The following is a 25,257-nucleotide window of genomic DNA, read 5'->3' on the forward strand; positions in this document are numbered from 1 at the left end:
ATGTCCCTCCCTCCAAGCAAAGTGGAACCCCCCCCACCCCTGCCACCACTCTTATCAGGAAAGACACTATCTCACAAGAGTAAGAAATCCTTCACAGCAATTACATCTTTAGGCCTAAAAGGAACAATTTAATATTTAGTATTTCAGTAATATTTGAGTAACATTGTAAATATAATACTGTGCAAAAGTCTTAGAAGTCTTAGACACGTGTGTATATATATAGCTAGGGTACTAAGACTTGGAACTGTAGTACTTTATGTATTGCATTATATTGCTGTCACAAAACAAAAATAAATTTCATGACAGATATGATTGATTATAAACCTGATTCTGATATGGATGTCTATTGTGGACTGAAAGTAGGAAGGGAACGGAGAGGGGAATCATGGTTGGGAAAAAGGGAAGTGAGAGGAAAAGAAATGGGAAACACCCAAAAGACGTTCTGTATTGGTCAATAAACAGTTTGTTTGGAATCAAATGATCTTGCCTTGTGTCTCAGGGCTGTGTGTGTCTGCATACCCACCTTCCCCTGCCCCTGGCACCCCTCTGCCACCTGAGCCAGACCTCTCCCATGGCACTCCACCCTCACCATTCCCAACATTCTTTGTTCCCTCCAGATTCACAAATTCACTCTCCACTCCATGATAGGAAATACAGTACTGTTGAAAAGACTTAGGCACACTAGTTATATATGCAGTATGTGCTAACAACTTTTGGACCGTTCTGTAGATTGTTTGAATAATTCATTAGGAGATATATGTAAATGTGAATGAATGGTGTATGTCATTATGCCACAAGCATATGCTTCACAAAAGAAATAAAACTAAGCAGATGCACTTTTGGCCTCTTGTGTTTTTTTTCCAGTTAATTTCTGGGTTTACGAAGCATAACAAAGAGCAGGTTGTAAGCCGCTCAAGGCTGCCTTGCCAGTCAATGGCAAATTTGATCTTGGCCCAACCCTGCTTGAACCTTCATAGCCTTATCTATCTCAGCCTTCAATGTAATCAATGACAGCACTGGGTCAGAGAATTACAGTTCCTTTGTAGGACAAAGTCCCTCTTCTTGTCAAACATTAAATGGGTGTCTTGTTATCCTGAATTAAGAAATTAAATAAACTCATGAGAAAGTTAGTTGAGGTTAGTTGAATTGGATGCTCATGTGAAGAGCAATACTTGAATGATCTTAAGTCATCATCAATAGAAGTTAACTTAAGTAACTTTAAATCAGAGATTGACAGATTTTTATTAATAGATATGATACTCCAAATTACTCAAGTCTCCTGGGGCAAAAACAGCCATGATAGCATAGCAGAATAGTCTCAAATGGACTACTTCTGTTCTTCTGTCTTATGATCCCATGGTCTAAAATGACTTATTCTCATTTTGGAGCACAGCCGAAGAAACATGTTTGAGTGGATTTATTGGTGTAATGTAGGAAAAAACATTGTTCCCATCAATTTGTGATTGCAAACAGATCTTGGTGTTGTGACTTAATCATAGACATATTTTCTGACATTGAGATCAGTGCTTTCCAAGTTTCCAGCTTAAACAGGGGAGGCAAAAACAGGAGAACAAATAGAACTGAACCCCATGGGGCAGAGGAAAGGCACCAAGGGGAGAGTGACCCACAGCTTCGACACCCCTCGTCAAGTCTGTTACCAAACATGTGCCTGACGTAAATTGTGCAGTCATTCCAATTTTTAACTATAATCCTCCCATTGATTTCCAACATAAATATACTGTTTCTCTGCATGGTGCCCCATAGAGTGCCATAAATTCGGTTGACATGCAATAAATTTGCTTGAGGTGAAGTTAACTCAGTGATCTTCTTTTTTTTACTGCTTGGCACCAAGTTTATGGGGGAAAGAAGCAATGCAATGTAAGCAAGGGAGTGTTTGACCAGCCAAACCTCAGACATTATACATCAATTCAACTATTTCTTCAAACTCGTGACATTCAAAACTACATAGTATGTAGGCATTAGGACTTACAGCATGTGGGTCAGATTGATGGATTAATGTCTATGTAGATGTAGCACATCAGCAACCTTTAAAAGCTGATCAAAGGAGGAAGAGTATATTTCCTGCTGTTTCTATGCCACTTAAAATATAATTTACAAATTTATTACTGATTCAGCAAAGAATTAATGCAAATTTTTGACACCAAACAAACCCTTCTGCATCTTATACTATCAGAGCATACTTCTTTGCTTTTACCTCACCCACGTTGTGTACTAACGAGCTTCACATTCCAACCCCTTTCTGGGTAAAGAAGCTTCTTTATGTCATTTTGTGTATGGAAAGTTCCACATGGCCTTCCCTTTCTGAATCCGACTATGTATGAACAGCAGGTAGAAAAAGGAAGCGTTTTTATACTAAATCTATCATTTTGCAAGTACATCAAAAGTTTGTTATAGAAGGGTCAGGCATAACTATGCAGGGTAAGTCTGCCTGCTTTTTGACAGTTTTATTAAGATTGATAAATTCAGAATTAGAATCAGGTTTAATATCACCGGAATATGATGTGAAATTTGTTAACTTTGTGGCAGCAGTACAATGCAATACATGATAATGTAGAAAAAAACTGTGAATTACAGTAGGTATATAGATATTAAATAGTTAATTAAATACATAGTGCAAAAATAAATATAAAAAAGGAGCGAGGCAGCGTTCATTCAGAAATCAGATGGCAGAGGGGAAGAAGCTGTTTTTAAATTGTTGAGTGTGTGCCTTCAGGCTTCTGTACATCTTTCATGATGGTAGCAATGAGAAGAGGGCATGGGCTGGGTGATGGAGGACCTTAATAAAGGATGTACTGCTCTGTAGCTTATTTCGACTCCGTGTAGTAGCCTCACCCACCATCCCCCATACCAGATAGTGTTGCAGCCAGTCAGAATACTCTCCACAGTACATCTGTAGAAGTTTTTGAATGTTTTAGTTGACAAACCAAATCTACTCGAACTCCTAATAAAATATTGTCTTTTTTATAGCTGCATCGATATATCGGGACCAGGTTAGGTGCTTAGAGATATTAACACCTGGAAACTTGGAATTGCCCACTCTCCCCTCTTCTGATCCCTCTATGAGGACTGGCATGTGTTCCCTCATCTTGCCCATTCTGAAGTCCACCATCAGCTTTTTGGTCTTACTGACACTGAGTGCAAGGTTATTGCTGTGACACCACTCAACTAGCTGGTATAGCACCTTTGGTCCAAAAGGTTGTAGTTTCAAGTCCTATGTTAGAAATCCTGGGTGGCACTTGTGGAGTGCTAGCTTCTGATCAATGTGTTAAATAGAGGCCTGGCCCATTTCCACCTTACCATCCTATTTTAAAGAGGGGATGGGGAGTTCTCATCTTGTCCTGAATTTTATCCAGGCTCAGGGGAATTCTTCTACATCCAATTGATCTAAGTAACTGTGGTGAGCAACATATACCTGTCTGGACACCCACCCCCCACCCCCCGCCTGCTGACTGCTCCTGTGGCGCCTCCCACAGACCCCGGTATAAAGGCGATTGGAGGCACTGCTCCTCCCTCAGTCTCCAGGATGTTGTGTGGTGGTCTCTTGCTGCTGACTGCTCTCTTCCAGCGAATAAAAGCCTGTATATCGCCTCACGTCTCTGAGAGTTATTGATGGTGCATCAGTAACCACATTTGCAAAACAAGCTCTGGGCAGTGGACTTCTTTTTGAGTAATGATCTGAATTGAATCTTACTGCTGTTCTGGAAGGGATTGCACAGCTTTCACCGAGGCATTGCAAACAGAGCCCCAGATGACTTGATCGGCTTTGCAAGGATATATACCAGGTTACCCAATCTTGTGCAGATTTTAGCAAAGGCCGTGTGTGTAAATGCTGAAATGCAGATAACTGTTGAAGGTGTTTTCCTCACAAGGAAAGCAAGACAACATGAGACATGCTAATGAAACTTTAATGTCACGAAGCAGCTGTGCTGGCACACGTTAAATCATATTTCCCTCCACTAATAATAAAATACATTATATTTATTGTTCTATCCTTTTTATCTGAAATTCACAACCTGAATTGTGACATCCTAAAGGAGTAATGCTTAATCTCTGAGTCTCCTTCGAGCCCCTACATATCAATACTTAAAAGTGAACCACTGAAAAATTTTAGGAAAATGCAAGGGAATAGGACAAATTGGACTACTCTTTCAAAGGATTAACCTGAAGGGTCTTTTTCTAGGCTGTTGTATACATTATTTGGGTACAGTACTTTGCTTGTTAATGCACTACTAACAGAGGGGCTGTTGAAATAGCTGGAAGCCAGCTACTGTAATGATGTTTAATAGGCTGGAAAGGTCGGGAGATGAGTTGAGCAACTCTTTACAGAGGTAGTATTGGTGGGTAGGGACAACAAATCCTTTAGAAATGCTGTTAAGGGTGGTAGCCATTTAATCCGGTGTGGTGAAAAGTATACCCCTTTTAGTGGTTCTCCTGAAGTGATTAGTGTTGCACGTCCCCTCTGAGTCTCTTTCATGCCCTTATCAAGCAGTGCTGTAAAATTAGGGCCTCCGCTATGTTTAATAGTCAATGGTTGAAATTAATATCAGTGAAAGTATACAGTGTACAACCTGAAATTCTTACCCTTCGCAGATATACATGAAACAAAAACAAACCCAAAGAACCCTAAAGCCCCTACCCACCATGCTCAAGGAACAGCCAAGACATCGACCAACTCCCTTGCCCTCCCCCCAGATTCTCCAGCAAAAGCACTGACTCCCTCCCCCCCCACCATACAAGCAATAGCACAGTCTTGTAATTGTGTTTTCCAAGGAACAGAGCCCATCTCTGCCCTCATGCTGCTGCTGTTATTGGAATGCCCTTCTGTGGACAATAGTGGTTAATGAGCAGTAATGGGTGCAAACTCTCTCACATACCAGGTACCTCCCTAAATACTTTACACCCCAAAACAGTCTCAAGGTATCTCTGTCAAACTACGCATAATTCTTCTCGGCAAAGATAAGGAAGTGCGATACAAAGGCTATGGGGTGTTCACCTCCATCACTCATAACATGTGAGATGACTGCACCTATATCATAAGGCAAAGCATCGCCGGGAAGCTTCACTAGGTGATGTGGACCATAATGTGTGAGTACAGTATCTGACATTACCACTTCCACTGCCTTTTGGAAAGCCACTTCACCCTGCTTTCTCCATTACCATTTCTTCCCGATCTGTAGTAATGAGTTCAAGGGGGAGCATAGCAGCCAGCCTTGGCAGGAATTTGTTATAGTAATTGAAAAATATTAAAATGAACTGCAGCTGTGACACGTTCTTTGGCCTTCTGGCATCCAACTTTGCTTGAATTTTCTCAGCACACTTGCATAAATTCCTGTGCGTAAATTGTGTGACCACAGTAAGTGATGCTTGGTGTGAAGACTTTGCACTTCTTGTGTAATGCTCTGAGTCCTTAATCTTCTAATCTTTTGAACACAGTCTTGAGATTTTGGAGATGTTGCTGGTCATCTTCACTGGTAGCAATGATGTCATCCACGTAACACTGAGTGCCTGGGCAGCCTTATAACACCTGGTCCATAGCTTTCTGCCAGATTGCAGGTGCAGAGCCTACTTCAAAGATAAGCCAGTTGTAGTGATAAAGCCCTTTGTAGGTGTTTATGGTGAGAAACACTTTAGATTCCTTTTCCATCTCCATTTGCATGTAGGCCTCAGTGAAGTACAATTTGCTGATGTGTTTCACTTCAGAAAATTTGCAAAGATATCCTCTTTCCTGGGCAGAGTGCATTGACTTACTTTCATTACTGTCTGGATGGTGCCCTTAAAATCACCACAAATCCAGACAGAACCATTCTTCTTGGCTACTGGGACCACTGGCATTGCCCACGGGCTCCACTCAAACTTGGGACAAATTCTTTCAGCCTCCATACGATCTCTCTCACTGGTTGCTTTATCATGGATAGGTTAAGGACCTGGACGGGCTTTGTAAAACTCTGGTGTGGCATTTTCATTTAACATTATTTCACCCTTGATATGCTTGAGTTTTTCAATGCCATCTTTGAATGCTACTGTGGCATCATCCAGTAAATTACTTAATTCAGTGACAGTTGACTGTATTGCAGGCAATGTGACATGCAAATGGTGGATGCATCGCTAGTCAAGTTGTAGTTGTCTCAGCCAAGCATAGCCCCACAATGCTGGCCCTCCTGTTTATATCACATACAAGCTCAATGTGGCTTGCTGGTTTTTGTATTTCACTGTTTCAAATGCCATTCCCACTGGAATTATCTTTTCTCCGGTATAAGTTCTTAGTTGGATATCTGCAGTATTCAGTTCAGTATGTTTGAAATGACATTCAATCTCATTTTGTGGGATGACTGAAACAACTGAGCCAGTGAATAATTCCATTTTAATTAATTTGTCATTTACTTCTGCTGTAAGCCATATTGTCTCTTGTCAGTTTTCACATGCAAATCTCAAGTCTAGTCAGTCTTGTGTCATTCTCATCATTATCAGATTTTTCATCAGCAGCATGCAAATTAATGCTCTTTTTGAAACTCCATCTTGACTTTTTATATTTTTCTCGTCCCTGAGCAGTGCATTTATTTTTGTCTCCCCAACATGCCCTTTGAATGTACCCTAATTTGTTGCATTTTCTGCAAGTTTCATCTTTAGACCTACTTTGTTCTGGAACATATGAGCCCCTGCCACAATGCTAACACAATTTGTTCTGCTAGGCAAGATTCTGCTCAGACATTGCAAGTTTAATCATGCTGACTCTCATTCCTGACTCTAACTCAATTGCATCACCAGTTACTGTTTCCATTGATATGATTTCAACTTCTCTTTTAAATGTGAGTCGTGCTTCGTTTAAGAGCAAAGTATGGAATCTCTCAGTGCATCATTACAGCCATTGACTCAACTGGCAATGCTTAGACATTTGCCTCAATTTGGTCACATAAGCTGTAATGGGCATCTCTTCCTTTTGATCCCGCTTATGAAAGCTAAAGTGATCTTCAATCAACGATGTTTTTGGTTCTAAATGTTCCCGCGTTACTTTCCGGACATCAGTAAAGCTCACTCCAGTTCATTTGTTTGGAGCAATTAAACTTCTATGCAAATATATGTTTTTCCATCCATTATAGTCAGCAAAACTGGCACTTGCTTTTCACTTGCTTCAAAATATTGCTCAGCTCTTTAGGTACACATCACCCACTTATCTCTTGTGTAATCAAATGCATTTATCTTTTCAATGTAGCCAGCTATTCTTGCTTTATTTATTATTATTATTATTATTATTACTACTACCCTGCGCTTTCTGTTTATGAACCCTTGAATTTTGTCCATTTTCTGCCTTTTTTTAACAGCTCTCTTTTTCCCCTTGCAAAGAAACACATTCAGCACTTTAACAGGTAGGTAGCTGTCTTGCATTCATTTACGAATCACACATTGCCACTGTTATATTTTATAATTCCAGAAATTAATCAATAGGAAAAACGTAGGAGCCCAGGAAAATGCGTCTACTTCGTTTTACTTTAATAAGGCACTTATTTATGACATGGTGCTAAAATGTCGTATGCTGTTCACATACTTTTTACATGCACCCCATAATGAATTATGTAAACAAATAAAGAACAATGTATTTACAATATTACCAGAATATTACTGGAATATTACATACACTATACCTCACAATCTCAACACGGTTGATGTAGACAGGAACATGTGCACCCCTCCCTTTTCTGAAGTCAATGGCCAGCAATTCTATTTTGTTGAGATTCAGGGAAAGGTTGTTGTCATGGCACCATGTTATTAAGATCTCTGACTCATCATTATATGAGAAGACGCCCACTATAGTAGTATCAACTATAAACTTGCCAGTGGATTTGGAGCAGAATCTGGCCACATAGTCAGGAGTGCACAGCTGAAGAATGGGGAGCTGAAGATGCCATCTTGTGGAGCACCAGTGTTTAGAATGATTGTGTTGGAGATGTCTATCATTACTGATTATGGCTTGTTGGTCAGGAAGTCAACGATCCAATTGCAGAGGGAGGCATTAACTTCCAGAGTCCAGCATTTGGTGATATGTTTATTCAATGTGTCCCGAAGCTTCTGGAGGGTGCCAGGTCCATCAGGGACTGTGGTTTATTTGTCCAAAACCATTTTGTGCTTTGCTATGTCTAGAATAACCTATATCTTCAAATCTTGGTTTTGTTTCTTCAATTAGAAAGCAAGAAAATTACATTATTATAGTATCATTTGCTACATTAGGAGCTTCCAACATATTCCAACATCAGTGTACTGTCTTGCAAGTAAGTTCACAGTGGCAATACAGAAAATTGGCAGTCAATTTCTGTACAGAAATCTCCTATAGGCAGTGATATGGTAACAAATGAATCTGTTGCTCAAAATTGAAGCAACCAAAAAATTCTGCAGATGCTGGATATTTGAAACAAAAAGAAACACGCTCAGACAGTATCCATGAAGGGGAAGGAGGGACAGAGGGAGAGAGGAAGAGAGAGGGAGAGAGGGAGAGAGAGAGGGAGAGAGAGAGAGAGAGAGAGAGAGAGAGAGAAATTCAATGCTTCATGACAGGAATCTTACATTCAGGCTAGAAAATGAGAAAACACGAGAACACGAGAGGGGGAAATGTTGAGAGGACAAAGGTACTCTCTATGATAAGGTGAAGATCAAGCTTGTCCTAGTATTATAATTGCTTCTGGTTCCCTTTAGTTTATAGATGAAGGTGGGAGATAAGCAAATATAAAGAAATAAAAGATCATGTTAGAACGATGAAATGCAGGGCAAAGCAGTTATTGGAAATCTGGAACAAAACAAAATGCTGGAAATACCTAGCAGAAGAGGCTAGTCAGGGAAAATAAAAAGGAGTGTCAAATCTTAACATCTGAACTGGCCGGTCTCAACATGAAATGGAAAAAGATAGTGATCTGAAAATGTTACCTTCAATATTGTCAGTAATGTGCTCAGGTGGAAAGTCAGGTTTTTTTCTTAAGCTTGCATTGGGCATTGTTGAATGGTTTTGGAGATTGCACCAAGACAGGTTGGAGTGGGAGTAAGATGGAGATTTAGATTGGAAGATTAGGTTACCCTCTGGACTGGACATAAATGTTCTACAAAGCAGTCATCCAGTCTGCATTGGATTCTCCAGAACAGATGAGATCAGAAATGAATACGGTACACAATAGTTGAATGTTTACTGGAAGATTACTATGAGCCAAGACACCAGGGCAAGCTCCTCTAATTTCTCAAGAGATGATGGGGCAAACTAGACCTCAGTTTAACTTCTCAGCTGCAAGGTCACTCCTGTGGACAGTAGGCATATTCCGTTAAATTTCCAGAATGGTCTTTGAAAAGGAAATCCTTTTGCATTTGTACAGGGCCCTGGTGAGACCACACCTGGAGTATTGTGTACAGTTTTGGTCTCCAGGGTTAAGGAAGGACATCCTGGCTGTAGAGGAAGTGCAGCGTAGATTCACGAGGTTAATTCCTGGGATGTCCGGACTGTCTTACACAGAGAGGTTAGAGAGACTGGGCTTGTACACGCTGGAATTAAGGAGATTGAGAGGGGATCTGATTGCAACATATATTATTAAGGGATTGGACAAGATAGAGGCAGGAAATATGTTCCAGATGCTGGGAGAGTCCAGTACCAGAGGGCATGTTTTGAGAATAAGGGGTAGGTCATTTAGGACAGAGTTAAGGAAAAACTTCTCCAAGAGAGTTGTGAAGGTTTGGAATGCACTGCCTCAGAAGGCAGTGGAGGCCAATTCTCTGGATGCTTTCGAGAAGGAGCTATATAGGTATCTTATGGATAGGGGAATCCAGGGATATGGGGACAAGGCAGGAACCGGGTATTGACAGTAGATGATCAGCCATGATCTCAGAATAGCGGTGCAGGCTCGAAGGGCCGAATGGTCTACTTCCGCACCTATTGTCTATTGAATTCATAGTGATCCAAGTCAGAGTCATCAAATGAGCCACAGTAGGATGAGGTTACGGATGACTGGAGCTTTCTTCACATTTCATCCAGCCATTCTCTGTGTTAATGGCATGTATAAAATCATAAGAGGCTTCAGGGGGTTGTTGGTTCAGCATGATCCATCATGGGCATTAGTCTCCCTGCCATCGAGTGCAACTTCAATAGCCAATGCCTCAAAAAAGGTCACGTCCGTCATTAAGGATTCTCACTGCCAGGACATGACCTTTTCACATTACTACCATCAGAGGGGAGGTCCCGGAGCCTAAAGAGTCACGCTTTACATTTTAGGAACAACTTCTTCCTCTCTGCCATCAGATTTCTGAATGGCCTATGAACCCATAAACACTATCCACACTATTCCTGTTTTGCACTATTTAATTATTTTTACTGTAACTTACAGTACTTTGTTACGCTTGCACTGTATTGCACAACAAAACAGATTTCACAACTTATGTCACCGACAATAAATCTGATTCTGAGTCTGATTAAAGGTGTCCCATTCCTTTAAACATCTGCTCAGGGCGTATGGTGGGACAGAGAATCTGTGCCTCTGAAATACCCAGCCTGGCCAGTGCAAGCACTAAACATGATGAACACTAACCGATCGCATAGGGGCAGAAGGAGGCCTCCTGGCCCAGTGAACCTGTAGTGCTCCTTCAGAAAAATATCTTGGAAAAGCAAACTCTAAACTATCCCACTTGTGAAAGCTGCAATGTGTATCATTGAACTATTCAACGTACTTCACTGTGCAATTCAGTGTGCATAAACTGACCAAAGTTATTCACCTGAAAGGCAAACAGCTTTCACCTGTCAGCCAGCTGCAATTCCCTTGATATTATTTGTAACAAAACTTCGAGAGACATGCATGAATGCCAGCGATAATGTTATTTTCACTCTATTTAAGGTAACTTTGTTGGGGAACAAATGTCCTTTCTCAAAGGATATGTTCGTTCCTTTCAATGTAAAATATAAACTGCTGGTAGAACTCGTGGGCAGCACAGAAGAGTAGTGGCTAGCAGATCGCTTTACAGTACCAGTGATCACTGATTGGGGGTCAAATCCCATCGCTGTTTATAAGGAATTTGTGCATTCTTCCTGTGACTGTGTGGGTTTCCTCCAGGTGCTCTGGTTTCCTCCCATATTCCAAATATGTTCGGCGAGGGTTAATGAGTCATGGGCAAGCTATGTTTATGTATTTATTGGGATACAGTGTATGGAGTAGGCCTTTCCGGCCCTTTAAGTCACTCTGCCCAGCAACCCAATTTAATCAGAGCCTAATCACGGGCCAATTTACATTGAGCAATTAACCTACCAACCGGTACGGCTTTGGACGGTGGGAGGAAACCAGAGCACCAGGAGTAAAGCCATGTGGTCACAGGGAGAACATGCAAACTGATTGCCGGCAGTGGCGGGAATTGAACCCATGTCACCTGTCCGGTAAAGCCTTGTGCTAACCACTGTGGTGCCAGAAGTGTGGCAACACTTGCGGGGCTGCCCAGTACAATCCTCGCTGATTTGATTGGACGCAAATGGCACATTCCACTGGATGTTTTGATGTTTATGTGACAGATCAAATCTCTCCTTATGAGAAGCTCGAGCAGCGTCTGCAAAGATAAAGGAAAGGGCAACATTTTGGTTGAGACCCTGCATCAGAACAGGTGCAGGCTCTCAACCTGAGATGCTGACCCTTCATTTGGGAGCAGTTTAACTTTGGCTTCGGGTTTTACCATATTTAGTCTCTTGTGTCTCTGTGCTCATCCCCAATATGAAATAAGAAGTCATATTTCTTGGTCAGTTTTACCCTGTAGCATGCTATTGATAGTCTTCTCGAGATATTAAAAGCATCTGAGCCTGCCCAAATGTCGCCTGGGCCTTTCCCATCTTTTATAATGTGGCAGATGGATTTATCTTCAAATAAACAAATTACTCGTGTGAAGTGTCGAAGCAATTTGCATAAATGAGCCGCAAGATCTTAGCAGCCTTTTTATAATAATTAAACTAATCTAATCCTGGCTATTGTAAACAGAATTACAAATCAGCACAGCCTTGAGGCAAAGAACTTTCTGCATGTTACAGAAACTCCACAGTGCAACACTGATAATATGTTCGTTAATTATACACAGCTTTTTGTTCTAAGTGAATATAATGCCTGTATTGCCCTGAAGTTATTGAGCACCTATTAGATGCACAGAACTAGACACTTCATTTTCTTTTGACATCTTTAATTTGATAAGACAAAAGAAGAACCAATGTGAGTGGATGCTTTAAAAAATAGAGGCATGCTAGAGGCAGAAAGGGTATTATTGATCTTAGGAACTAAAATAGAAGGAAGGCTTCAGCGTCAACAGGCAGAGGCGAGGGTAGGTTCTGGTAAATTTTGTTTTGTTTGTTTAGAGTAGAGAGAATGCCAGGCATGTTGGAATTCTCCCCTTGCAGGATGTGGGATGTCAGGGAGACCTCCGGTGTCTCTGACAACGACACCTGCAAGATGTGCATCCAGCTGCAGCTCCTAACAAACCACATTAGGGAACTGGAGCAGGAGCTGGATGACCTCCAGATCATTCGGGAGAATGAGAAGTTTATAGATAGTAGCTACAGGGAGGCTGATACACCAAAGGAGTAGCACAGAGGTAATTGGGTTACTGTCAGGCGAGGGAAGGGGAATGGGCAGGCAAAGCAGGGTTCCCCTGTGGCTATTCCCCTCAACAACGAGTATACCGATTTGGATACTGTTGGGAGGAATGACTTATCTGGGACAAGCTGCAGAAACCGGATCTCTGGCACTGAGTCTGGTTCTGCAGTGCAGAAGGGAGGGGGGAAGAAGAGGAGAGTGGTAGTGATAGGGGACTCGATAGTTAGAGGTACAGACAGGAGGTTTTGTGGTCATGACAGAGACTCCCGGGTGGTTTGTTACCTCCCGGGTGCCAGAGTCAGGGGTGTCTCTGATCACGTGCACAGCATTCTGAAATGGGAGGGTGAGCAGCCAGATGTCATGGTACACCTCGATAACAATGACGTAGGAAGAAAGAGTGAGGAGGCCCTGAAGAGTGAGTATAGAGAGCTTGGTAGGAAGTTAAAAAGCAGGACCTCGAGGGTGGTAATCTCAGGATTGCTACCTGTGCCACATGCCAGTGAGGGTAAGAACAGGATGCTCTGGAGGATGAACACGTGGCTGAGGAACTGGTGTAGGGGGCAGGGTTTCAGATTTCAGGATCATTGGGACCTCTTCTGGGGTAGGTGGGACCCGTACAAGAGAGATGGGTTACACCTGAACTACAGGGGGACCAATATCCTTGCAGGGAGGTTTGTTAGTACTATGGGGGGGGGGGTTAATCTAGATTTGCAGGGGGATGGGAACCCGAGTGACAGAGTAGATAGTGGAGCGGGGCTGAAAATAAATGATGTTTAAGTTTCATGCAGAGTCACAAATAGAAGGGTTGTGTGTGGTGGTAATAATCTTCTGAGGTGTGTCTATTTCAATGTGAGGAGTATTGTGGGGAAGGCAGATGAGCTGAGGGCACAGATTGACACGTGGAATTATGACGTTGTAGCCATTAGTGAAACTTGGCTACAGGAGGGGCAGGACTGGCAGCTTAATGTTCCAGGGTTCCGATGTTTCAGATGTGATAGAGGCAGAGGGATGAAGGGTTGGGGGGGGGTGGGGTTGGGTGGCATTGCTAGTCAGGGAAAATGTTACAGCAGTGCTCAGGCAGGACAGATTAGAGGGCTTGTCTACCGAGGCCATATGGGTGGAGCTGAGAAACAGGAAAGGTATGACCACATTAATAGGGTTGTGTTATAGATCACCCAAAAATCAACGAGAATTGGAGGAGCAAATCTGCAGAGAGATAGCAGACAACTGCAGGAAACATAAAGTTGTAACAGTAGGAGATTTTAATTTTCCGCACATTGATTGGGACTCCCATCCTGTTAAAGGTCTAGATGGGTTAGAGTTTGTAAAATGTGTTCAGGAAAGTTTTCTAAGTCAATATATAGAGGTACAGACTAGAGAGGATGCAATATTAGATCTTCCATTAGGAAACAAGTTTGGACTGGTGACGGAAGTGTGTGTAGGGGAACACTTTGGTTCCAGTGATGATAGCGCCATTAGTTTCAACTTGACCATGGATAAAGATAGATCTGGTCCTCGGGTTGAGGTTCTAAACTGGAAAAAGGCCAAATTTGAAGCAATGAGAAAGGATCTAAAAAGCGTGGATTGGGACAGGTTGTTCTCTGGCAAGGATGTGATTGGTAAGTGGAAGGCCTTCCAAGGAGAAATTTTGAGAGTGCAGAGTTTGTATGTTCCTGTCAGGGTTAAAGGCAAAATGAATAAGAATAAGGAACCTTGGTTCTCTCAGGATATTGGAACTCTGATAAAGAAGAAGAGAGAGATGTATGATGTATAGGAAACTGGGAGCAAATAAGGTACTTGAAGAGTATAAAACGTTCAAAAAGATACTTAAGAAAGAAATCAGGAGGGCTAAAAGAAGACATGAGGTAGCTTTGGCAGTCAAGGTGAAGGATAATCCAAAGAGCTTCTACAGGTATATTAAGAGCAAAAGGATAGTAAGGGATAAAATTGATCCTCTTGAAGATCAGAGTGGTCGGCTAAGTATGGAACCAAAAGAAATGGGGGAGATCTTAAATGGGTTTTTTGCATCAGTATTTACTAAGGAAACTGGCATGGAGTCAATGGAAATGAGGCAAACAAGTAGTGAGGTCATGGAACCTATACAGATTAAAGAGGAGGAGGTTCTTGCTATCTTGAGGCAAATCAGAGTAGATAAATCCCCAGGACCTGACAGGGTATTCCATCGGACCTTGAAAGAGACTAGTGTTGAAATTGCAGGGGCCCTGGCAGATATATTTAAAATGTCAGCATCTACGGGCGAGGTGCAGGAGGATTGGAGGATAGCTTGTGTTGTTCTGTTGTTTAAAAATGGCTCTAAAAGTAATCCAGGAAATTATAGGCCAGTATGTTTGATGTCGGTAGTAGGTAACTTATTGGAAGGAGTACTAAGATATAGGATCTACAAGTATTTGGATGGACAAGGACTTATTAGGGAGAGTCAACATGGCTTTGTGTGTGGTAGGTCATGTTTAACAAATCTATTAGAGTTTTTCAAGGAGGTTACCAGGAAAGTGGATGAAGGGAAGGCAGTGGATGTTGTCTACATGGACTTCAGTAAGGCCTTTGACAAGGTCCTGCATGGGAGGTTAGTTAGAAAGATTCAGTGGCTAGGTATACATGGTGAGGTAGTAAATGGGATTAGACATTGGCTCAATGGGAGAAGTCAGAGATTGGCAGTGGAGATTTGCTTCTCTGAGTGGAGGTCTGTGACTAGTGGTGTGCCACAGGGATCAGTGCTGGGTCCATTGTTATTTGCCATCTATATCAATGATCTGGATGATATTGTGGTAAATTGGATCAGCAAATTTGCTGATGATACAAAGATTGGAGGTGTAGTGGACAGTGAGGAAGGTTTTCAAAGCTTGCAGAGGGATCTGGACCAGCTGGAAAAATGGGCTGAAAAATGGCAGATGGAGTTTAATACAGACAAGTGTGAGGTATTGCACTTTGGAAGGAAAAACCATGGTAGAACATACAAGGTAAATGGTAGGGCACTGAGGAGTGCAGTAGAACAGAGGGATCTAGGAATACAGATACAAAATTCCCTAAAAGTGGCATCACAGGTAGATAGGGTAGTAAAGAGAGCTTTTGGTACTTTTGGTACATAAGTCAAAGTATTGAGTATAAGAGTTGGAATGTTATGGTAAGGTTGTATAAGGCATTGGTGAGGCCGAATTTGGAGTATTGTCTACAGTTTTGGTCACCAAGTTACAAAAAGGATATTAATAAGGTTGAAATAGTGCAGAGAAGGTTTACAAGGATGTTGCCAGGACTTGAGAAACTGAGTTACAGAGAAAGGTTGAATAGGTTAGGACTTTATTCCCTGGAGTGTAGAAGAATGAGGGGAGACTTGATAGAGGTATATAAAATTATGATGGGTATAGATAGAGTGAATGGAAGCAGGCTTTTTCCACTGAGGCTAGGGGAGAAAAAAAAAACCAGAGGACATGGGTTAAGGGTGAAGGGGGAAAAGTTTAAAGGGAACATGGGGGGGGGGGGCTTCTTCACACAGAGAGTGGTGGGAGTGTGGAATAAGCTCCCAGATGAAGTTGTAAATGAGGGCCCACTTTTAAAATTTAAGAAGAACTTGGACAGGTACATGGATGAGAGGTGAATGGAGGGATATGTGCCAGGTGCAGGTCAGTGGGACTAGGTAGAAAAATGGTTTGGCACAGCCAAGAAGGGCCAAAAGGCCTGTTTCTGTGCTGTAATGTTCTATGGTTCTATGGAAGATATCCAGATGATTCAAGGACCAACGTGGGGCTCACAGATTTAACCTTTTGGGAGATTAGAGGATTTAAGCTAACTTGGCAGGGGGAAGGGAGCCGGAGTGATAGGGCTGATGATGGGGCAGCTGGTATAGAAGTAAATGCAGTGTGTAGTGAGATTGTGTGGAAGATCAAGCAGTTGATAGAGCAAATTTTCTGTCAGTGGGATGAGCCGAAATGTAACAATGGGGACAAATCAAAAAGGGTGATGAATGCAAGACTGAAGATGTTATATTTGAATGCACGCGGTATATGGAATAAGATAGATGATTTTGCTGCGCATTTAGAGATTGGTAGGTATTACTTTGTGGGCATCACTGAGTTGTGGCTGAAAGAAGGTCACAGTTGGTGAGCTTCACATCTAAGACTTCACATGTATTGAAAGGACAGGCAAGTAAGCAGAGCAGGAGGGGTGGCTGTTGATAAAATATGAATTTGAATCCTTGGAAAGAGATGACATGGGATTGGAAGATGCTGTATCCTTGTGTGTAGAGTTAAGAAACTGCAAGGATAAAAAGACCCTGGTGGGAGTCATACACAGCCTCTGGACAGTAACTAGGATGTGGGTGAGAAATGACAGTGGGAGATAGAAAAGGCATTTAAAAAGGGCAATGTTATGATCGTTATGGGGCATTTTAATATGCAGGCAGATTGGGAAAATCAGGTTGGTGCTGGTGCTTTTTATGCATACGTTGAAAGGAAGAATAAAGCTGCATCTGTGAAAATCCTTGCAACATCTGGTGACCCTGTGATCTCTGTCTTAGAGGCTGATGTCAGAACATCTTTCGAGAGGGTGAACACTCACAAGGAGTCAAGCCCTAAAGGTGTACCTGGTCGGGTTCTGAAAACTTGTGACAGCCAACTGGCGGGAGTGTTCAAGGACATTTTCAATCTCTCATTGCTGCAGTTGAAGGTTCCCACCTGCTTCAAAAGGGTAACAATTATGCGTGCATTGACCACCAGAACAAGGAAGAACCATTGTGCACCCCCGTGTCTCCTGATGATCCTTTGGCCTCAGTATCTAAAGATGACATGCGGGCTGCCTTCAAGAGAGTGAATCGCAGGAGAGCATCTGGTGCGGACGGAGTACCTGGCCCAGTATTGAAAAACTGTGCTTACAAACTGTCTGGCGTGTTCACAGATATCTTCAACCTCTCGCTCCGGCAGTGTGTGCTACCCATCTGGTTCAAGCAAGCTTCAATCCTACCAGTGCCCAAGAAGAGTGTGGGTAACCTGCTTCAGTGACTATCACCCAGTGGCAGTGATGAAGCGTTTTGAGAGGCCGGTGTTGAAACATATCAGCTCCTGTCTGAGTGGAGCCTTGGATCCGCTCCAATTTTTCTACCGAAGCAACAGGTCCACGGCAGATTCCTTCTCATTGGCTCTTCACACAACCCTGGAACACTTGGACAGAAAAGGCGCATATGTCAGGGTGCTCTTTATCAGGATTTAATACCATCATCCCCTCAAAACTGATCAGTAAACTCCTAGACCTTGGCCTCAGTACCCTCTTGTGAAATTGGATCCTGGATTTCCTCACTTGCAGATCCCAGTCTATTCAGATTGGCAAAAGTATCTCCCCCATAATCTCCATCAACATAGGTGCACAACAGAGATATGTGCTTAGCTCCCTGCTCTCCTCGCTTTACACCTATGACAGTGTAGTAAGTACAATTCCAACACCATATACAAGTTCACTCATGACATCGCTGTTGTGGGCCGTACCAAAGGCGGTGGTGAATCAGCATACAGGAGGGAGATTGAAAATTTGGCTCAGTGGTATAATAACAACAATTTTTCACTCAATGTCAGCAAGGCCAAGGAACTGATTGTAGACTTCTGGAGAGGGCAACTAGAGGTCCGTGAGCCAGCACTCACTGGAGGATCGGAGGTGGAGACTGTCAGCGACTTTAAATTCCTGGGTGTCTCTATCTCGGAGGACCTGTCCTGGACCCATCATATAAACATAATTGTAAAGAAAGCATGACTGTGCCTCTACTTCCTCAGGAGTCTGCGGAGATTCGGCATGTCATCAACAACCTTGACAAACTTCTCTAGATGTCTGGTGGAAAATGTGCATTGCGACCTGGTGTGGGAACAATGGCTTTGATAACTACGCTCATTCTATTTCTGGTGTTCCTACAACCGATCATCTCACTTTAAGGACTCTTTAACTTGTTATTTCATGCTTATTATTTATTGCTATTTATTTATATTTGCATTTGCACAGTTTGTTGCTCATTGATCCTGTTTTCAGTTACTCTTCTATAGATTTGCTGACTATGCCTGCAGGAAAAAGAATCTCAGGGTTGCATGTTGTAACATGTATGCACTCTGATAATAAATTTTACTTTGAACTTTGATATTTAAAGGGGACGTTGACAGATACTTGATTTGTCAGGGCATCAAAGGTTACTGGAAGAAGGCAAAATGGGATTAATAGGGATAGTAAATCAGTCATAATGGAATGCTCCAGCAGACTTAATGGGCCGAATGATCTAATTCTGCTCCTATGTCTGATAGTCTGGGAAAAGATGATTTATTCAGAGAGTTTATGTGCTGTGGAGTGCTCTGCCTGTGGGAGTGACTGAGGCAGGATTCCTATTTTCATACAACATAGAATAAGCCTATTTGTCCCATCTATCCTTTGTTGGCTCACAGAGAAATCTTATCATAGTCATAGAGTCAAACAGCATGGAAACATCCCCTTTGGCCCAACTGGTCCATGCCCACCAGAATTGCCACCTGAACTAGTCAAATATCTGGCCCATATTTGAACAGTCCTCTTATATGATAAGTTGGATTCTTGATCTCACAATTTACTTCGTTATGATTTAGCATTTTATTATTTGTCAGCACTGCACCTTTTTTGTGGCTGTTGCACTTTATTCTGCATTGTAATGGGGTTTTACCTTGTTCTACCTTGGTGCACTGTGTAACGATTTGATTTGTACAAATAGCATGCAAGGCCAGTGTTTCACTGTATCTTGATATGTGTGACAGTAATAAACCAACACCAAATCAGTACCAGTATCCACATACCTGTCCAAGAGTCATCTAAGCTGTCTTTAATGTTCCTGCTTCAATTATTCTTCCATTTCCATTTACGTTGTAATGTGTTCTATCCCTCTCCTAGTTTACAATAACCGTTCACACCCTCCCCCAACACTCATAGCTACATGATGCAGGAGCACCTGTGGCAAACCTACGTGGTCTCAGAGAGAACGTGCATACTCCAGAGTGAGGGGTCTGGAAGTCGGTGATGAACCTAATTTACTGAAGTTATGAGTGCAACAACCAAGAGAAAATCTGCAGATGCTGGAAATCTGAGCAACACACACAAAATGCTGAAGGAACTCAGCAGGCCAGGCAGCACTGTGCAGCACTTTTCCAAAGGAAATCAAATAGGCATGAAAGAAACTAATCTGGAGATCAATTGGAAAAGAATGAGGGATTGGGAATGACACAGTCTTTTTTTTAGTATGAGCAGTTCAAAGTAAGTGTATTATCAAAGTACATACAACCCTGAAATTCATTTTCTTGTGGTATACTCAGTAAATCTATAGAATGATAACCATAACAGAGTCAATAAAAGACTGCCCAACAAATGCCAATACAGATATGATGGATGGAATTTATTGTGATGTATGAATCATATGATTCTATGAAAGCATTAAGAAAATATATTCAAAGGAAGCTGAAATGCTGGAAATATGAAGCCAAAGCAGAGAATGCAGGGAAAAAAATCTCAGCTGATCTGGGAACATCTGTGGAAAGAGAAATAGTTTATGTTTCAAGTTCAGACCATTTATTAGAGCTGAGAAACAGAGAAGCAAGCTAGTCTATGTAGGAGAGAAGGTGGGAGAGGGTGATTGGTCAAACAAAGGGAATTTTTCTGAGGCTGAAATAGTGTGGGTGTTTAATGAAAGGGTCCAGAACTGAAACATTAATTGTTTTTCTTCCCTCAGATGTTGTGTGACCTATTGAATTCTTCCAATGTGCTCTTTTTTATTTAAAACTATTTTTTTGGAATGCCTGGCCAAAATGTTGATTGCTTTGACTTTCAAAATCTAGAAGCTGATTGGGTGGCTTGAGTGTTCTCGATCAATGTCACATATGGATGGATTACTGTTAGGATGGGGTGCCTTGAATGGTTAAGGAGAGTGGGAGACTCAGAATTCTTTTCAAAATAAGGTCCCTCCAGTTCAGCAGAATGATTTCATTCTCACCCTCTCTTAACTGAAAATGGCTCAAATGAATGGGAAACTTACCAGCTTGTAGCTCTGCGGATGAGCTAAGTGAAGTACTGTAGCTCTCAGGAACTTAGTCAATTAAAGTCACTGTTGCAGATACTGGCACCCCCAGTGATAGCTTACTCAAGACCTGGATGGGAAATCAGCCTAGACTTCCTCAAAGGTGTGAAGGTAGATAAAAACCATCAGGAGGAGCTAAGTTGAAAAACGGTCCTTCTGAAACTCAGGAGAAGAATCAAGATTGCTATCACCTTCGAAACCCCTACCTTCCCTCCCTGAAGGCAGGTTAGATTTCAAAAATAGGAAGAGCCTGGACAGTTTTCCTAGAGGGAAGGAGTTTCTGGAGGGGAAGTGTCAGAACCACGAACTCGGCAGCACAGCAGATTTGGCAATTGCCCTTAAGAGTACGCACGTATCAGCTAATTATTATTTCATTGCGATGATATTTCACTTCATTCTTTTCATTGTAGTACTTTTTGAGACTTGAGCAAAGCGCAGCAACATTACACTGCCTGCTTGCATTTGGCCTTGCCTGAGAAAATGGACTATCGAGTTGACTGATGCTGAAGACTAGTGGTATTTGTTTTATATTTAATTATTCCTTTCACCTGTGGGGTTGGCATCTCGTTTTCCATTTGAGAGTTTTAGTTAATGGCCCTGTTTGGCCTCGAGTTTATTGTTTTCCTTTTCCTTAAAACTCATTTTGCATTAAAGTCTATGAACTATTGACCCACGTCTGTGTGTCTCTCTCTCCGTGCATGGGCCATATCCGAAAAAATGACAGGAAGTTATTGATTTTCTGCTTGTCTTGTTGAGGTAGGAATTGCATCATATAAAATAGTTTATATAAACTCTGGACTGGATCTGATGCACAGATTTCTGGCAGTGACCACCTTCACGGAGAGAGTCCCATCACCTACCCTTGATATTCAATGGCATTAGCATCAGTATTTCCTCCTCACCCATGCCCCAGGAATACAGTTGGAATAGCCCACATGAAAATTATGTCTGGAACAACATGTCAGATGTCGGGCATTCTCTCGTGAGTGATTCCCCAAACATTTCCGTTACCCACAAGGGACTATTTGTGACTTTGATGAGATACACTCCACTTAGATTGGCTGTGTATAACCTTAGCAATATTCAAGAAGTTTGACTCCATGTAGCCTGCTTCCATGGGAAATATCCAGTACCTTGAACACAGTTTCCCTCTACAATTGGCATTCCAGTGCCTACCGCCTACAAGACCACAAGGCTTCTACAGTAACTTAGAGCCAGAGAGTCATTGAGCACTACAGTACAGAAACAGGTCCTTTGGTCCACCAACTCTATGATGAACTTTTATTCCGCCTAGTCTAAGTGAACTACACTTTGTGCATAGCTCTCCATCCCTGGTCCATTTATGCACCTATCCAAATTTCTCTTATGTTGAAAATGTTGAAAAAATGTTGAAAATGAACCCTCATCCACCACTTCTGATGGCAGCTTGTTCCACACTCCCATTACTCTCAGAGTAATGAAGTCCCCCCCCTTCAGTTTTTACTTAAATGTTTCACCTTTCGCCCTTAACCTATGACCTCTAGTTCTAGTCTCACACGACCTCAGTGGAAGAAAAGCCAACTTGCATTCACCATTCCCTTATTTTCTTTTCCGCTGCACAGTACAATCATTGCTCTGAGCAGGAAATTTTTACATGGCCTGAAAACTGTGTGACTTTATATGGAAAAAAAAATGCATTTTTTTTGTATTTTGCATACCACGGTGTTGGTGTTCAGCAGGCTGGCAGTTTATTAACAATGATCTATTGACAACCTTTCTGTGCTTATTGCTACAATTTATAACAGTGTTGTAACTTGAAATCCTGACAATGGTAACTATGACTCTCTAAAATGCTTCAAAGTAATGGTGGTGATACAATTATTATTTAGAAAATTTTTGGACTATATTCATTATCATGTAATTAATTATAGGTTATTTCATAATTATATAGTATTACCATTGACTTCAAAATTATATTGACATTACATAAAAGAAAATTCCAGGTGGACAGCAACAAAGGCTATGTGCACAAGGGCATTTCTGTTACTGTGCAGCTGTATACCCATGTAGCTTAGAGTAAACAGTGCTTGCATATTTTTGCAGACAAATTAAGTCTTCTTTGATAGCACCCCTCAAATTTGCAACTACTTCCACCTAGAGGTAACACAATTGCAGAAACAGAACTATCTAGCCACCATTCACTTTAAATAAAATAAGGAATTACCTTCCAACAGCACTATGGGAATTAACACACCACCGAGAGTAGTTCAGGAAGTGGTATTTCTTAAGGGTCAATTAAGGATCATCCTTAAATTATGGTCTGGCCGGAGGTGCCCACAACTCCTGGAAAGGTTAAAAAAGGTAGGATATTAAAAAAATAAGCTATAAGTGACTTTTAATCAAAACTCATCTATCCTTGTGAATTTACATTTATAATGTATCAGAGCATGTTTTAAATGGCCACGTCCCGTTGGACTGATATGAAGAATGAGAGAGAAACCATAGTTCAAAATTCACAGTAAGAGTTTATTATCAAAGTACGTATGCACACTCAGTGGCCACTTTACCAGGTGCACCTGTACATTTGTTCTTTAATGTAAATAACTAATCAGACAATCATCTGGTAGCAACTCAATGTATTAAAGCATGCAGACATGGTCATGTTGCTGTTCAGATCAAGCATCAGAGTGGGGAAAAATATGATCTATGTGACTTTGACTGTGGAATGATTGTTGGAACCAGATGGGGTGGCTTGAGTATCTCAGAAATTACTGATCATCTGGTAATTTCACACACAACTATCTCTAGAGTTCACAGAGAATGGTGAGAAAAACAAACAAAAATATTATAGGGAGCAGCTGTTCTGTGAGTGAAAGTACCTAGTTAATAAGAGAGGTTAGAGGAAAATGGTCATACCAGTTCAAGCTGACAGGAAGGTGACAGCAACTCAAATAACCATGCTTTACAACAGTGCTGTGCAGAAGAGTATTTCTGAATGCACAACCCATCGAACCTTGAAGTGGATGGGCTACAGCAGCAGAAGACCACAAACATATATAGTGACAACTTCACTAGGTACAGGTTTATCAAGTTGTCCCTGAGTTCATATGTTGCCATATATTATCTTGAGGTTCACGTTCTTGCAGGCATTTACAGAAAATTATAGAAATATAATAGAATTTATGAAAATTTTATGAAAATTATGAAACAACCAATGTACAAAATAAGACAAATTATGAAAAAAGTATTAAAACATGAGTTGTAAAGAGTACTTGAAAGTGAGTCTGTAGATTGTAGAATCAGTTCAGAGACCAGTTGCTGTGGCCTTTCCTGGTAGGTCATCTCTGGCCCCAACATTATCCAAAGCGGTATACTTATTATTGAGGGGAATGGCCACAAGGGTACTGTGCACTGGCTGACTATTTCTTTTTCATCTTCTGACAGTACCCCAGGTGCCTGCCTTCTGCAACTTAAAGGTGACTATATCCCTGTAGCTCCAATCTATCACCTCCTCATTCTCCAGTCTGAGCTGAAGATCATCAAAGTTGTTAACAAATATAGCAAACAGCAAGGGTTCCGGTATTGATCCCTGCTGTAGAACATCACTAATCGCAGGCTGCTAATCACTGAAATAACTCTTTGTCATCACACTCTCCTTCTGACTACCAAGGAAGTTTTGGATCCAATTTGGCAACATACCCTGAACCCTATGGTTCTAACATTTTGGACCAGTCTGCCATATGGGACCGTGTCAACTGTCTCACTACACAGTGCACCCCTTCCGTCAGTTCATCAGTTCCACACATTCAGAATGATAATTACATCAGCTTCTTTGCTCTATTCTCATCTTCTGTTATTCTTTTTTTAATCTGAGGAGTGCTCACAATAATGAGAGTGACATTTTCAGAATCAGAATAAGGTTCATAATCACTGAAACACTGAATAATCACTTATCAATGGTTCCAATTAGTTTGATATCAGAGAATGTATACAATATACAACCTGAAATTTGTTGTTTTATGACAGCACAACAGTACAATTAATAAAAACTATAAATTACAATGCTATATATATAAAATGTAATGCAAAAAGAGAGCATAAATAATGAGGTAGTGTTCATAGCTTTATTGTCCATTTAGAAATCTGATGATGGAGGGCTAGAAGCAGTTTCCAGAGCACTGAGTGTGTGTCTTCAGGTTCTCTTACCTCCTTTCTGATGGTAGTAATGAGAAGAGAGTATGATGAATGTTGCCATTTCGAGGCATCACTTTCTGAAGATTGTTTTTATTTGGAAATACAATGTGGAGCAGGTCCTTCTGACCCACCAAGCTGTACAGCCCAGCAATTCACCGATTTAACCCTAGCCTAATCACAGGATAATTTACAATGACCGATTAACCTACCAGCTGGCATGTCTTTGGACTGTGGGAGGAAACTGGAGCACCTGGAGGAAACCCAAGCACACATTGGAAGAATGTATAAATTTTCTTACAGAGGACACCGGAACTGAACTCAGAACTCCGTCGCCCTGATCTGTAAAAGCGCTGAGCTAATCACTTCGCTACCATGATGTCCTCGATGATCAGGAGTTAG

This window comes from Hypanus sabinus, chromosome 2 (assembly GCF_030144855.1).
Source record: "Hypanus sabinus isolate sHypSab1 chromosome 2, sHypSab1.hap1, whole genome shotgun sequence".
Classification (NCBI taxonomy): domain Eukaryota; kingdom Metazoa; phylum Chordata; class Chondrichthyes; order Myliobatiformes; family Dasyatidae; genus Hypanus; species Hypanus sabinus.